General features: G+C 44.0%; 1 long non-coding RNA gene across 1 annotated transcript; it reads left to right on the top strand.

Moving 5' to 3' along the window:
• The first annotated feature begins 59 nt into the window (after positions 1-59).
• On the top strand, positions 60-15,664 carry LOC132478023 (uncharacterized). The gene is made up of 4 exons (XR_009530358.1): positions 60-161; positions 461-555; positions 13,153-13,251; positions 15,425-15,664. It is a non-coding gene; the product is annotated as an uncharacterized LOC132478023 (long non-coding RNA).
• The last annotated feature ends 1,063 nt before the right edge of the window (positions 15,665-16,727 follow it).

The raw sequence follows: 16,727 nt of genomic DNA, 5'->3' as shown, positions 1-16,727 counted from the left end.
GGCTGGGCTGGACCGGGCTGGGGGCGGGGCCCGCGGTCACGACCCCGCCGACCGGGCACCGCGCCCAGCGGCTCAGGAGGCGTCGCCCTTACGCCGCGGCGCCTCTCGGCCCGCCCGGCCCGCTCCCATCCAGCTCGGAGCCGCGGGGACTCGGCGCCCAGGTGAGTGCCCCTCAGCAGCCCCGCCCCCACGCCCTCGTTTACCCTTTACCAGCCGCTCTCCGGGCCACCCCGCCAGGTCCCTGGGAGGGAAGGGTTCCCTCCCTCTCTAGAGGAGCAGCTAGCTCGGACCCCCCTCCTGCGCCCACGTGACAATGCCCGCGGCAGCTGGGTTCTCCCCTAGCTCTCTTCTGCACCTGCAGAGGTTGCAGAAAGTCCTTCTGGCTTGTACCTGATTTGACTTGGGCTTTATCAGCTTGTCACGTGGTTGTTTACCTCTTGCATCTGCTTTCACCACTCAGGGAAAGAATGCGTTATCCAGAAGTGAAGGACTCCACTTTGAAGTTGGGATTGTCTGTCCCCTTCCTGGGACGCCGATGCTGATGCTCCCTCGAAGGTGAGCTTCCCTCCCAGACGCCAGGGTCGTGCTGGCTCGCTGTCTCTTTTGAAACCTTGAAGGAATGTATCCTGTCGTCCTGTTTGATGTGTGTTCTTTGTCCTGACAAGATATAAAACTGTGTTGAAAACCGTGCTTCGCCAGAGCGCTTTCCTCCTTGGTGGAGACTGCACTCCTGGGCTATAGTCCTCAGTTTGGCCAGAAAAAAAAACCTCTTTTAGTCTTATGATAAGTTGTTTATTGATTACTTGGCCTCCACACTCCGCAGTCATTGCCATCTTCTGGAGACAGTGTGTTTGCTTGTTCGCCGTCACCTTGTATTCTTCTGGTTTTTCTTTTCCCTCCCTCACCAAGTCCTCTGGGTTTTTCCTTGCTGGACCTTTCTCCCCTTCAAGGCCTCCTGATGTGTTCAGGTGCCTGAGGGCTCAGTCGTTGGACCTCTTCTCTTTCCACAGTCACAGCCTCATCTAATCCCGTGCGTGGTGGTCAGAGAAGGCTTTAAATCCCATCTGGTCCCACCCTTTCCTTTGAACTCCAACCAGTATGTTCAACTCTATCCCACTCATACTGGGATTCATAATAGGCATCTTAAAGGTAGCTGTACATAGAACTGTTGGTTTCTCTTCATCCACGAGACAAATACAATGCACGCCTCCACCTGTTACCAGTCTCAGTAAGTGGTACCGTCCTTCATCCCATTTACACAGGCCAAAGTCCTTAGGATCATCCTGACTCTTCTCTTTGGCCCTAGTTTCAAAACATAATAAAAATACCAGTGGTTTACCAGTTGAAGGACAACTGGTCATGTATGTATTTGTCAATTAAAAGAAATAATAGTATGTCATTTTAACAGGATGGTTACAAACTCTCAGAAAGTTTTGGAGACTATTTTTACAACACTGGTCACAGAAAGAGAAATATATCATAGTTGCTGAGGTTGTTTGAGTTTTCTCTATTATATTTGTTATGTTCGTGGAAAAAAGTCTATGAAAATTACCTTATCAGAGTAACTCACATTGGAACATAGTTTATTTCTTTATAGAATAAAATACATATTATTAATAAAAAAAATACCAGTGATTGAAGAAAAAAATACCATAAAAAATACCAGTGGTTGAATTGAACCACTTTTGCCCTAGTTCAAGCCATAACCATTTTCACCAGCACTTTATGTAGCATCCTACTGGGTTTCCTGCTTCTACTGTGGACTCGGTGAAGGTTATTTACTGTCATTTCTCAGTCCTCCACTTGCCCTTTTATAATCTGTCCCACAGACACCCAGAGTGTGTGAACTATTTTCCCGGGTTCTCCTGCCAGCTGGCTTCCAGTGAGTTCTACTAGTAGGAGGCGTGAGCAGGAATCAGAAGGTGGAGGAGGAAAGCAGCTTTCTGCTTCTGGAGTCAGCAGTGTGGCAGTTGCCGGGTGTTTCTGTAGTAGAAGAGGAGCTGGGATGATTCCTTCCTTGGTCAAAGTGGCCCCTTTCTAGGAGATACAGGATGACAGTGACAGCATCTCCAGGTGGCACTGGTGCTGGTGCAGCTCCCCTGGGTTCCTTCCAGCCAGGGGAATTTTCAGCAGCTTCTCATCAGTGGTATCACCCCATGCGTCCCTCTGACCTCTCTTACTCTTCAGATCCCCTCCACCCGCAGTAACTGGAGTGGGTTCTCTTCACGGCTGGATCCTGACTGATACGCTTTGCTGCAGCCATTCCCCACCCAGCTGTCAGTGATCCTTTCACGAGACCCTTGACGCTGTTACTTCCCTGCTCAAAGCTTTCCAGTGGCTTCCTGTGACACGTAGAACAAAATCCAAACTACTCGACTAGCCGTACGTGTCCTGGCCTGCAGCCTCCTCTCCAGCCTCAGCTTGTGTGATTCTCCCACTTAGTGGAGTGCTTGTCTTGCTGTTCGCAGAACGGGAAGCACACCTCCACTTCGGGGCTTTTGCACTCTGCTCTTTCCTCGGCCTGGAGTGCTCAGCTAAGTTAATTCCATCTCTGCTTAAATGTAACCTCCTTAAAGAAGCCTTCACTGACCACCGTGTCTGAAACACCAGGCTCTGCCACTCTGTCCCTTACCCATTTGTTTGTGTCTGTCTCTCGTGTTCAACGTAGTGTCAGTACCAAGCAACGAATCTGGTCGGTTGTAGGTACTCTGTAAATATTTATTGAACAAAGGAATGGTACAGTCTCAAGTACTCCAGCCTCCGTGCTTGCACTGTCCACGTTCGTGGCTTTCTCAATAGCCACAGTAGTTTGAGAGTTATTTAAAGAGATTCTTGGTGAAGGAAGGAAGGTGGCATGACCATCAAACTCTCCTTCACCTTCTTCCTTGCCGCCTTTTGGCCAAAAACATGAAGTCCACATGGAGATACCATGGTGATCTTGCTGGTGAAGGGGAGGTTGCTGGTGAGCAGGCCTTTTACTTTACCGGGAAAAGCTGTAGCTTCCAGCACATACCGGTGTCTAAGCCAGCTTCATACCCAAGCGTTGCCTGTGCACAATAGGCCCATGGTCTAAGGTCAGTGCAGGATTCTCCCGCTGTCCCAGAGGAGAGCATTCCCGTGAACCTGTCCCTAAGCCAAAATGGAGTAAAGCCAAGTAGCAGTTACAAACGCTGTATGCTATTTTCACTCTTCACCTCCTTCTCTCCTAAAAGTGAAAATCCTCTTTGGATTTCTTTCCATTAGCAAACACAGGTACTAATGTAGGTCTTCAGTAAAAGCACAGTGGTGTAAAGCAGACTTTCAGAAAGTGGGGAAACCTGTTTCTGGAGCCATGTGGCGATGTTTAAATTCGCTCACAGTTCATTGAGTGACCGTTTTAAACTCTGAGCTAATAAATGTTATGTAAGGGACTAGGTCAACTGACAGGACTCATGCCACAATTTTTTAAAATGTAAATAATGAACAGAATTCCAACGTGAAAATAGGCAATCTAAGGCATCCTGTCAAAATATCAGCTAAGGCAAGTTAGCCTCTGAGCAGCAAAGGGCTGCTTCTCCTGCTGAGGATTAGACAGGAGGATCTTAAGAATAATCTGTCGTGATTCTAATGGCAACAAAACCAGTTTGACTCTTTGCCAACTCTTGAACATTTTTTTTTTTAACTGGAGAAATCAATTGATGGCATTTTTGGGGCATATTTTAAAACCACAGCCAAATTCTTTTTTTGTGTGTGTAATTTTTAAAATTGAAGTAGAGTTGATTTACAGTGTTGTGTTAATTTTTGTTGTACAGCAAAGTGACTAAGTTATACATATATATACTTTTTTTTAAAGGAATTTTGCCTTTTAAAAATTTTTATTTATTTATTTATTTATGGCTGTGTTGGCTCTTTGTTTCTGTGCGAGGGCTTTCTCTGGTTGCGGCAAGTGGGGACCACTCCTCATTGCCTTGCACGGGCCTCTCACTATCGCGGCCTCTCCCGTTGCGGAGCACAGGCTCCAGACGTGCAGTCTCAGTAGCTGTGGCTCATGGGCCCAGTTGCTCTGTGGCATGTGGGATCTTTCCAGATCAGGGCTCGAACCCGTGTCCCCTGCATTGGCAGGCAGATTCTCAACCACTGCACCACCAGGGAGGCCTTTTTTTTTTTTTTCCCCTGCACGGCTTGTGGGATCCTAGTTCCCCAACCAGGGATTGAACCTGGGCCCTCAGCAGTGAAGGCACAGAGTCCTAACCACTGGACTGCCAGGGAATTCTCTATATACATTCTTTTTTTTTTTTTTTTTTTTTTTTTTTTTTTTTTTTTTTTTTGCTGTACGCGGGCCTCTCACTGCTGTGGCCTCTCCCGTTGCGGAGCACAGGCTCCGCGGCCATGGCTCGCGGGCCCAGCCGCTCCGCGGCATGTGGGATCCTCCGGGATCGGGGCACGAACCCGTGTCCCCTGCATCGGCAGGCGGACTCTCAACCACTGCGCCACCAGGGAGGCCTATACATTCTTTTTTTAAAAAAAATTCTTTTCCATTATGGTTTATCATAGAATACTGAATATAGCTCCCTGTGCTACACAGTAAGACCTTGTTGTTTATCCATCCTATATATAATAGTTTGCATCTGCTAATCCCAACCTCCCACTCCATCCCTCCCCCAGCCCACTCCCCTTTGGCAACCACCAGTGTATTCTCTATGTCTGTGAGTCTGTTTCTGTTTCATAGATAAGTTCATTTGTGTCATATTTTAGATTTCACATATAAGTGATATCATATAATATTGTCTTTCTCTCTAACTTACTTCACTTAATATGATAACCTCTAGTTGCACCCATGTTGCTGCAAATGGCATTATTTCATTCTTTCTTATGGCTGAGTAGTATTCCATTGTGTATATATATACCACATCTTCTTTATCCATTCATCTGCTGATGGACATTTACATTGTTTCTGTGTCTTAGCTATTGTGAACAGTGCTGCTGTGCATGTATCTTTCTGAATTAGAGTTTTGTCTGGGTATATGTCCAGGAGTGGGATTGCTGGACCATATGGTAGTATATTTTCTGAGGAACCTCCATACCGTTCTCCATAGTAGCTGCACCAGTTTACATTCCCACCAGCAGTGTAGGAGGGTTCCCTTTTCTCAACACCCTCTCCAGCATTTGTTATTTGTAGACTTTTGAATGATGGCCATTCTGACCGGTGTGAGGTGATACCTCATTGTAGATTTGATTTGCATTTCTCTTTTTAAAAATTTTTTATTTTATTTATTTATTTGCTCCAGGTCTTAGTTGTAGCATGCTTGTGGGATCTAGTTCCCTGACCAGGGATCGAACCCAGGCCCCCTGCATTGGGAGCTCAAAGCCTTAAGCCCTGTGCCACCAGGGAAGTCCCGCATTTCTCTGTTACTCATCGATGTTGAGCATCTTTTCATGTACCTATTGGCCATTTGTATTTCTTCTTTGGAGAAATGTCTGTTTAGGTCTTCTGCCCATTTTTCGACTGGGTTGTTTGTTTGTTGTTGAGTATTATGAGCTGTTTGTATATTTTGGAAATTAAGCCCTGTCGGTCGCATTGTTGGCAAATATTATCTCCCATTCCATAGGTAGTCTTTTTGTTTTCTTTTATGGTTTCCTTTGCTGTGCAAAAGCTTGTAAGTTTAATTCAGTCCCATTTGTTTATTTTTGTTTTTATTTCTGTTACCTTGGGAGATGGACCTAAGGAAACCCATGTCCGGATTCTTCAGCAGAACAAGGTGGTGTGTTTATGAAACCGAAGAGTGGACTGGGGATTCTTTCACCCCCAAGTTGAAATGCTCCCCTTCCAGCTTTTGATTAAGATGTGCCCATGGATTTAAGTATCTCTGGGCGAGTGAGATTACCACTGCAGGTACAGGATTGTGGGGTGAGTGCCTACAAGCTATTTCTTTGGGGAAATATAGTACGCCTGGCCACCATACTTTTCCTAGTCCATTACCCCTTTTTTGTCCTTAAAGTTTCTTCATTGTGGGTGGTCCATTCTGTGACCCCTCCCCGGTGCGGGTGACCCAAGCCTGACCATTCAGCCCTCCCAGAACTTTGCTTAGAACTATCATGACAGAGACATGCTTTCCCCATGCGCTCACCAGCTATGCAGATGGTAGAATCCTAGAGCCACCTGTAGCTAATTTGTTGGTACCCCAGGGGAAATGACTCACTGAGAATAAAGCTGATACAAAGGCAGAGCTCAGAGACAAGTCCTGATAAGATCGTTTGTGTTCAGTTAAGGCTCGAAGCTAAAAGCACCTCTGTGAAGGACATCTTCACAGTTCCTGTCATAAACCAGTCAATTTCCAAATGTCAGGGACCCAGTGTTTGAATTGAATTTTTTTGCCACTTGCTACCAAGAGACCTGAACATGATAGAGAGATGTGCCACATTGCACTTAATTCTGTTATCCAAGTCCTCAGACTAATCCACGATGGGGTAAAAGGAGGTACAAGATGTTAACATTTTAAAAAATATGTATGCAGTCAATATATTCCTTGCAGTGTGGCATAAGTTATGAGCAAATCATCCAGTTTTCTAGGAGACCAGATTAGGGCCAGAAGGAAGGAAGGAGTCCTGGGCATACACTCAGCAACCTTCATCCCCTGAGACTCAGAGAATTAAGGTGTTTATTTCCCACTTGCCTTTAGGAAAGCTCTCCCTGCTGACTGCTGAACAGATCACACGTTTGAACCTTGCATGTAGTCTAGCATATTTTTGGGGGGTAATAAAACACTACATTTTTATTGGATATGATATAAATACAAAACAGTGCGTGAATTATAAATGTGTACACTGAATTACGGCAAAGGTAACCCACCTGTATATCTACCACCCAGAAGGTTACCAGCATCCCCCTTATACCCCTATATCTAGTCACTGCTAGAGAATTTCCACGTGGAAGCAGATACATGCATAACTTCAGTAGTCAAATAACTTTCCATTGTGCTTGTACCAATTCACAGTCCCCGTGTGTGTGTGGTGGTGCGTGTGTAGTGTTTTGTGTGTGTGTGTGTGAGTGTGTATGTGTGTTATATGTGTGTGTGTGGGTGCATGTGTAGAGTGTGTGTGGTGTGTGTGTGTGAGACAGTCTACTAGCTCTATAGCCTCTCCAGCACTTGATGATGTCAGTTTTAAAAAAATGAACCATTCTGGTAACTGTGTAGTGGTTTCTCAGTGTGATTTGATTTTTTTAAAAATTTTATTTATTTATTTTTGGCTGTGTTGGGTCTTCGTTGCTGTGCCTGGGCTTTCTCTAGTTGCGGCGAGCGGGGCTACTCTTCGTTGCAGTGTGTGGGCTTCTCATTGCAGTGGCTTCTCTTGTTGCGGAGCACGAGCTCTACGCGCGTGGGCTTCAGTAGTTGTAGCACGTGGGCTCAGTGGTTGTGGCGCACAGGCTCAGTAATTGTGGTGCACGGACTTAGTTGCTCTGTGGCATGTGGGATCTTCCCGGACCAGGGCTCAAACCCATGACCCCTGCATTGGCAGGCAGATCCTTAACCACTGCGCCACCAGGGAAGCCCTCTCAGTGTGATTTTTAACTTGCATTTCCCTGATGACTAATGATGCTGTGCACCTTTTCATATGTTTATGACTATTTGCATATATTTCCATGGCAAGAAAAAACAGATTTTACGAAAGATGTTAAGGCGGTAAACCTGAATTAGAGCCTCAGGCTGCCTTGGATACCTGCCCTAAACCACCATGCTCTTCTTCAGCAAATACTTGCCCGCTAGAGCTCTTTGTGTCCACAGATCAGTATTAGCCAGAAAAGAACAAACCCAGTGCCCATGCATAGACACTACACAGATGTGTACACACATACACCTCTAAGGAAGAGGAGGTAAAACCTTGTATGAAATAATGAACATCCAGATGGATAATTCTCACAATTTCTTGAGAGACCAAAACATAATCTTTGAAGGAAAAGAAAAAGCCCAAAGAAATGCTTTAAAAGATTAAAGACTAGATGAGAAAACAATAAGGAGAGGACAAACAAGTAATTAAAACTTAGGAAAGAAATGGAAAAGAAAAAGAACACTTGAACAGAAATGAAGACCACTTTAGAAACAACCAAAGGTAGAATAAAGCAGAGATACGAAAGGGGAAGTTTGACAAAATCACGTAAAATGAACTGGAGACAAATATTGCGTGATTCCACTTATGCAAGGTACCCAGCCACATGCATAGAGACAGAAACAGAATGGTGGTTACTAACGTCTGGAGGGCAGTGGGCTCATGGGTGCACAGTTCCCATTTGGGATGATGATAAATTTCTGTCCATGGATAGTGGTGAATGTGTGTAAGGCCACCGAATTATACCTTTTAAAATGCTTAAAAGGGTAAATTTATGTTATGTACATTTTACCACGTTAAAAAAAAATGAAATGGGAGAGAAAAATATGTAAAAGTGATTCACAAAAGACGAAAGATTGTCCAGCATGATGAAGGCCATACATGAAGAACTGATGGCTAACATAGCACTCAGTGCTGAGACAGAATGTTTCCCCCCGGTCCAAGAATAAGACAAGGATGTCTGCTTTTGCTCTTTCTATTGGAAGTTGGAGACAGAGTAGTTAGGCAAGAAAAAGAATTAAAAAGGGTCCAAATCGGAAAGGAGGAAATAAAATTTTCTTTATTATTATCTCGGTCCAAGACCTGGAGGCCATCTGTGTTTTCATAAAATAGGTGCTTTCCTGGCAGTCTCAGCTTCTATGTTCAAATATCTTATGAACATTTGAGAAATGCTAGCTTCTGCTCAGGCATGCTTTTGTCATTTCCCTTGTAAAGAGTATCCTCGACATTGTATCCTTTTGTTGCCATTGGATGCCTTCTCTTTCATTGCATAATCTAAAAGTTGATTGTATGTAGAGAGCTGTTAATGATTGTGAATTTTCTATCTTGTTACAATTACGAATTCCTCTTGCTGTTTGCAGTAGTTTTCAGATGATTCTTATGTATTTTTCAAGGATACAATCATATCGTCTACAAATAATCTTATAATTTTATATTCTCCATTCCAGATGTTATTCCACTGATTTCTTTTTCCTGCCTAAACACCTGTAGTAGAACAATAAATTGTCATGGTATTAGTGGAAATGCTTGTCTTGTTTACGACCTCAGAGATAGTGCTTCTGATGTTTCTCTACCAAATAGCATGTTGGATTTGGGGCTGACATACACAGTGTTGATGCCAATAATCAATAAACAATCTGTATTAAGGAACAGAAGAGAGTTTTATTTGAGGCAAGATGAGGACTATAGACTGGGAGACACAGATTCAAGAAGCTGTTCTTGTTTTCCGCCAGACTACAAAACGGGGGAGGCTTATAAAGGCAAAAACCACAAAGCTGCGTAAGCTGTTTTTCAAGAGTTAGTATTGGAGCTGGCGAGAAGTAAGGGTGCTTGTTAAGCAAGGATTGGCTGGGGTTGAAATGGTTGCATAGTTACAAGGGGAGACCTTGATATCATAAGGTTGCAGCTGCTGGCAGAGATTATTTTGACAATGGCTGTTGGTGTCCTTGAGTCTGATACAGTGCAGAAAATTCAAGTTCTCGATGACGCAGGAATGTGTCTGAAACCACATCCACAAAGGCCACCCAACTCCATGCCTGAACCACAGTTACTCCGTCTCGATTTTTAAATGGTCTTAAATATGTCATCAAAGCATACACAAAGACACACATAAATAAGTTTATGTGTGCATCTTTTTAAAAACAATGTTCAGGAGGTATCCATGGAGTCTGCTTTATTGAATGTTTCCAGCAAGGATGGTTGAGGATTTTGTCAAATGGCCTTTTAGTGCCTATAGAGATGATTCTATCATTGTTCTCCCTAGATCGATTATGATGATAAGTGATACCACTTGGTTTCCTCATATAGAACAGTCCTGATTGTTGTGTGCTACTCTTCCAGGGAGCTGCTGGAGTCTGCTAATGTTTTATTCAAGAATTTTGCAATGATAGTTATGAGGAAGATTGGTCTGTAGCTTTATCTTGTATGTAATCTTTCTAAGGGTTGATATTAATAGCATTAATGTTACATTCATAACATAAAGAGAATTGAAATTATTTCCTGTTTGGATGCCCTGAAACAATCTACATAGTATAGGAATGATCTGTATTATGAAGGTTTGGCTAAATTCTATGAAACTGTCATGCTGGGTGTTTTGGAGGACTTTGTTACAGCTTTTACAACTTCTTCCCTGAAATCAGTTTGTTTAGACTTTTTATCTTTTGCGGGGGGTCAACTTTGGCAAATTATACATAGTTTGAGAAATCTATCCATTTTATCAAGATTCTAAATGTATAGAATTGTGCAAAACAATCGGTCATGTGCTTTTTTGGTAAGTTGTTGTGTGTTCTGCATCTATATCCACATCTGCAATTTCTATGGACTTCCTTAGTAACGATGAGTTGTGTTTTCTGCAGAAACTAGTCTGATTCGAGGACTGACTGAATGCTGTAGTATGTATTCAAGTAGCTCCTTTTGTTCTGTGTCAACCAGTACATTTTTACAGTGTAAACAATTTTGAATCTGTCCCCACTGCTCTGTGAAATTTTAATCCTGCAGCTGTCCTGAGAGCCTTCTGTGTCCACACAAACAGAGGTGCTTAGTTTCTTATCCTGACTTTTTGGAAATGTTGTCATGTGATGGCTTAATGAGTAACTGTCCTCAATGTCATGTCTCTTTTGATGACCGGTTCAGGCTGGGAGCCTGTGGGGTATTTGATCAGTGTCAAGCAGGATTTCGTCCTTCTCTGTTTGGGACACAGAACTGCCAAGTATTTATTACAGTCTCATCATCCCTACCAAGCACCGTCGTCAACACCAGGGAAATACCGTTTAACCAAATAGCCAGAGCCTCTGCCTTATGAGCTGCTGGGGTTTCACAATTCAGCTTTACTTTAAAAAAGCAAAAAACATAAAAACCTCTACTCTATGAGACACTAAGCTCTTTAGAATAAGAACACGTCAGATTTTGGTCTTTGTCCATAAAAGTGCTTCTCGCTATTGGACTTATTTAGCAGGTACTCAGATTTGTTAAATAACACTTTTAAACTATTAGTTATACATTAACAACATGGAAATCTTGTGAAAATACATAAATATAATGATGAAAATTAAAATTACCTCTAGTTCACTCCTCAAATATAAAATCTGGGGTATTTCAATGTATTTTATTCCAGCCTTTTAAAATTATTTTTCTCCCAGTATTTTTTCTGTTATTCACAAAAGTGGGGTTATTCTGAATATGTAATTTCCCCTGGTCCCATGTTAAAGACATGGTTTTTAGTAATTCTCTAGTATTTCCTTGTATCGTTTATTTAATGCTTCCCTAATAGTGGACATTTAAATTGCTCCCCTTTTATTATTATTATTTTTTTTTGCAGTACGCGGGCGGGCCTCTCACTGCTGTGGCCTCTCCCGTTGCAGAGCACAGGCTCTGGACGCACAGGCTCAGCGGCCATGGCTCACGGGCCAGCCGCTCCGCAGCATGTGGGATCTTCCCGGACCAGGGCACGAACCCGTGTCCCCTGCATCGACAGGCGGACGGACTCTCAACCACTGCACCACCAGGGAAGCCCCCCTTTTATTTTTTAATTGAAGTATTGCTGATTTACAATGTTGTGTTAATTTCTGCTGTAGAGCAAAGTGACTCAGTTGTATACATATATGTACATTTTTTGTATGTTCTTTTCCATTATGGTTTATTCTAGGATATTGAATATAGTTCCCTGTGCTATACAGTAGGACCTTGTTGTTTATCCATTCTATGTGTAATACTTTGCATCTACTAACCCCAAACTCCCAGTCCATCCCTCCCCCACCCCCACCCCCACCTTGGCAACCACAAGTCTGTTCTGTGTCTATGAGTCTGTTTCTATTTCGTAGATGAGTTCATTTGTGTCATATTTTAGATTCCACATATAAGTGATATAGTATTTGTCTTTCTCTTTCTGACTGACTTCACTTAGTATGATAATCTCTAGGTCCACCCATGTTGCTGCAAATGGCATTATTTCATTCTTTCTTATGGCTGAGTAGTATTCCATTGTGTATATGTACCACATCTTTATCCGTTCCTCTGTTGATGGACATTTAGGTTGTTTCCATGTCTTGGCTGTTGTGAAGAGTGCGGCTATGAACATTGGGGTGCACGTATCTTTTTGAATTAGAGTTTTGTCTGGGTATATGCCCAGGAATGGGATTGCTGGATCATGTAGCAACTCTAGTTTTAGTTTTTTGAGGAATCTCCTTACTGTTTTCCATAGTAGCTGCACCAACTTACGTTCCCACAAACAGCGTAGGAGGGTTCCCTTTTCTCCACCCCCTCTCCAGCATTTGTTATTTGTAGACGTTTGAATGATGGCCATTCTGACCGGTGTGAGGTGGCACCTCACTGTGGTTTTGATTTGCGTATCTAATGATTAGCCATGTTGTAAGTTGCTCCCCTTTTAAATAACATTGTCACGAGCATCCCAGGTCTATGAATATTAACGACATTCCTGAGTCTCTCCTGAGGTTGGATTCCTAGGAATGGAATCAGTCCATCAAAGGGTATAAACTGTCCATCCATCTGCTTCTCAACTCGTGAAATGGCCAGGAGTCCACGGGAGGCCCAGCCTCAGTGACCCCTTGCCAATGTGGGGCCCCAGACATGTGAACAGGTTAGCAGACTAATTCCCAGTTTATACTGGGTTCCAGCTCAAGCCTAGACAGCTGGCTTTGTAGTGCAGTTATTCATATGTGAATGGGTATTTTATATCCACTTTGTTACGCAATGATATTTAAGTGATTTAAATAGTTTCTTTTCATGAGGAGATAGGCATTGTTTATAATGTTTCTCAGTCATCTCTTGTACACAGCAATTGGAGAGATGGTTCTCAAAGTGGGCTTCTAGAAACATCAGGCCTCACAGGTACATGCACACACCCATCTAAAGCCTTCCAGTGGGTTCCCACTAGAGTTGGAATCAAACCTGGTCAGTGGTAAGCTTGAGTCTGATCCTGGTCCATAATTATCTAAAATTTTAGGGTAAGCTGCAGTTTACGCTGTGGATACAGTAGTTACGGGAGAATGTTAGTGATGCCAGGAGGGGGACTGCAGAAAATCTGAATGGATACTTGTTTCCCACCCACAGGTCTCTGGTCCGGACTGACTCTCTGTGTCTTCTTTCAAACCCTCTTCTACTTGGTGTACATCTGGAGGATAAACTGGAACGAACAGAGTGGCAGAGCAGGTAAGAGAGGGCGGGTCCTCTTAGAGATGCAGCCCTGTTGATCCCAGGGCAGGTAAGGAATCTTTCAGGGTGAAAATGGTAAGAAATCCATTGGCAGCATGACGCACTTTGATTAGTGAAATGCATCCAACGTGAGAGTTGGGGGCAAAAGGAAATCCTGTGTCAGCACATTTCCTCTTAATGTGGAGTTAATTTAGTATCTACTAAGCAGGGCTCAGCCAGAAAAAAAAAGAGAATTAGCTTAGAAACTATTCTGCTGTTTTGGTGTGGTAGTCTTAGAAAAGCAGTAGTGTTTCCTGTTTTTCCTGATCTGTTGTCTAGTTTTAGGCGTCTTAAAAAGCATCTTTTGGTCCATGGTTTCCTAAGAAATGCAAAATGCTAAGTGCCTGTGATCAGGGAAGTTCTTGGGGGCAGAACCTGTCCTGCGGCCTGAGGACCGGGATCCTGACCCTCTGGGCATCTCTGTGTTGAAGTGTGAGCCCTGCTGACTGTGTCAGGGTTTGAGAGGAGATGGGTGGGAGGTCGGCCGAGCGGAGGTGTCCTGGACAAAGAGCCGTGAGGAGGAGCTGAGGTGTGCAAACCGCCACTGTCTGCGTCTTGACCACCCTCGAGTTTCGCAGCCCTTCTGCCTTTCCTTACGGTGACGTATCATGTCCTCCCTCCCTTCAGTGTGATTGCTGGAGTGAATGAAGTGTACAGGACGTTAAGTTGGACCATCAACTACCCCTTAGGCGATTGCACCATTTATCTTTAGACTTTGTTCCTTTTATCGGGATTTAGGTGCAGTAAAGGCCACAGTGCAAAAATATGTTATGTTTGCAACTATGGCAACAAGTGGCTTTTTATGCCATGTTTGTGAGCTGATACTGGGGCGAAGAACAGTGGTTTCTAGCATGGTTTCTTCTGTCACTGGCACTTTCAGGACCAGCAAGACCGCGCACGATGCTGTCACCTGTAGTGTAGTTTCCGAGGGAGCTGAACCACAGTTTAACAGCAGTGAACTGGCCTCGCTTGACCGCACTTGCTTTACCTCTGTGACGTGTTGTTTAGGCACAGGTTCGAGCTGGGCTGAGAGGGACGAAAGAGGCCGTGCCCACCGCAATAGGTTAAGTTTACGGGGGCTGTTCTCCAGGGTCCTTGATTCCTCTGGTTCTCACGCCCGGAACTCGGTGCATGAGCTTCTGCTCCCCTGCACAGTGTAGCTCGTCTCTGCCCTTCTAACTGGGAGGCCAACTCTGTGTTCCCCTCTGGGACGTGCTTAATTAATAACCCCACATGTAACAAACCATTTACAACATAGGCTCGTGTCACCTTCAGGAATGCCCTGTACTCAGGGAGATTTCTCTGCAAACAGATCTGTCCATTCTAGACAGAGAGGTAGCCGATGGGGTGATTCTACCTGATGTCATCCGACCCGAGAGCCAGACCATGCAGCTGGTGGAGGAGAACAGCTTGTGTGGGGTGGCCACCATCAGGGAGGTCTTGACGGGGACCCAGCTGATTTTGTATCGCGGGGCGGCTGGAGTTTTAGTTTTTGCTGTCCTGGTAGCAGGAATTTTAATAAGAGTTTTCACTGACCGTGGCTGAAACGGAATCACCCCAGCCAGCCCACAAACTAGCAGTGACAACGACATGCCACACCACACAGGAAGCATGGGAATTGACCCTGGTCACCGGGACAGTGGTTTCGCTCTCAACTAAGTGTGGAGAGGATACCAGTGATGTGTGCTTAGCTATTCTGAGAGTTTGCACGATCTTACTGCTTACTGAAGATCAAGAAAAGAGTTATAATTTTAAGTGAACTCTTCTCCTAAACGTGAACTCTATCATGGTTTTTAAATCTGCAAATTTGGTTTTCCCGGCTCGAAGTGTTCTTTATGCCGTCATATATTTAATATCTTTCGCCTTCCAGGAAAGCAGGTCCTCTAACATTAACTGCTGGTCACGTTGTCTTTGTGTTTCTCTGTTACGTGTTCCGTCTTGTCGGTGAGTTTGCACGAAGTGCCGTCTAGTCCAGTCCCAGGTAGTGCCGTGTAAGCTTTTATAAAATAAACACTTCAAAATGTGTGCTCAGACTATTTCTACCTATATGATAACTTGTAACTTATTGCCTTTTAAATTTTTGTTAAACTTCTGTATTAATTAAAAAAGGAATCTGTGTTCTCTCCTGCAGCTCAGCCCCCAGATGCCAGCAGGTGTGGCTGCAGCTCTCGATGGAGAGTTTTAGAGCCTTTTATAGGGAATTGGACCAACCCAAATAGGAAATCCTAAAATGACTGACATTGGAGCTTCCCCAACACAAAGCCCACCCGATGACCTGGAGAGCAGTGTTCCCCTGGGCCATCTCCGCCCCCCCCTGCCCTGGGGAGGCAAGCGGGCAGAGCTGGTACAGACCAGTCAGAGGAGACAGCGGCTGCAAGGTAAATACTGTCACCATGCTACAGAATAGGATGCTGTGGGATAAAACGCCCAGGAAAGTTTTGAGGTGAAATTCATATAATATAAAACTAACCTTTTAAAGTGTATAATTCAGTAGCATTTAGTACATTTAGTGATTTTTTTTTAATTATTATACCATCTTGGTGTGAAGTGTCTGTCATTTTAGTTTGTAGTTCTAATGCACATTACTAATGACATCCATCATCATTGCACAGGTTTACTGGCCATCTGTGTATCTTTTGGAGAAATGTGCCCACGTTTACATTGAGTTGTTTGTTGCAAGAGTTTTTAATACACTCTGGGTCCTTATCAGTTGGGTGGTTTGCAGTATTCTCCACCCCCAATTCTGTAGCCCATCTTTTCACTTTCTCAATAGTGTCTGCTCTGTGAACAAAAAGTTTTTAATTTTGATGAAGCCCAATTTATTTTTTCTGTTGCTTTCATTTTTGTTGTCATATCTAAAAATCCACTGCCACATTGTCAGAAAAGAAATCAAGAAGAGACTGTGTTTCCAGTGTGACTTGTAAGTTCATCACTCTGTCCTAAAAAAAAGAGCAGCATGATTCACTTCTATTCTGCCACCAAACGTGGGGGGTTTTCACGCCAACAACCAATTCTCCAAATCTTCCACCACCAGCAGGATGTCCAGTGATTCCGTTCAACTGTGACACTAACCATGTGTCAGACCCCATGGGTTAAGGGCTCAGTCCCATGAGACTGCCACCCATGCTTTTGACTGACTGTCTATAAATTGGGGTTCTTGTGACCCTCTCCTTGTTCAGCAGTTTGCTAGAACAGCTTACAGGGACTCAGGAAAACACTTCACAGGATTACTCGTTTGTTATAAACGATACAACTCAGAAAGAGAGGCACAGGGTAAAGTACAGAGGTGACGGTGCTCAGGTGGTCTTTCTGATGACCAACTGCCTTCCTGAAGCTACGTAGGGGCCCCCCGTGAGTCACGTTATTAGCATTAAACCCTAAACCTGAAACTTCTGTATAAAATAGTCTGTTTTTAAAATGGGCACAGGATCTGC

This window comes from Mesoplodon densirostris, chromosome 18 (genome assembly GCF_025265405.1).
Source record: "Mesoplodon densirostris isolate mMesDen1 chromosome 18, mMesDen1 primary haplotype, whole genome shotgun sequence".
NCBI classification, from domain to species: Eukaryota; Metazoa; Chordata; class Mammalia; order Artiodactyla; family Ziphiidae; genus Mesoplodon; species Mesoplodon densirostris.
This window is presented reverse-complemented; position numbering and strand designations above follow the sequence as displayed.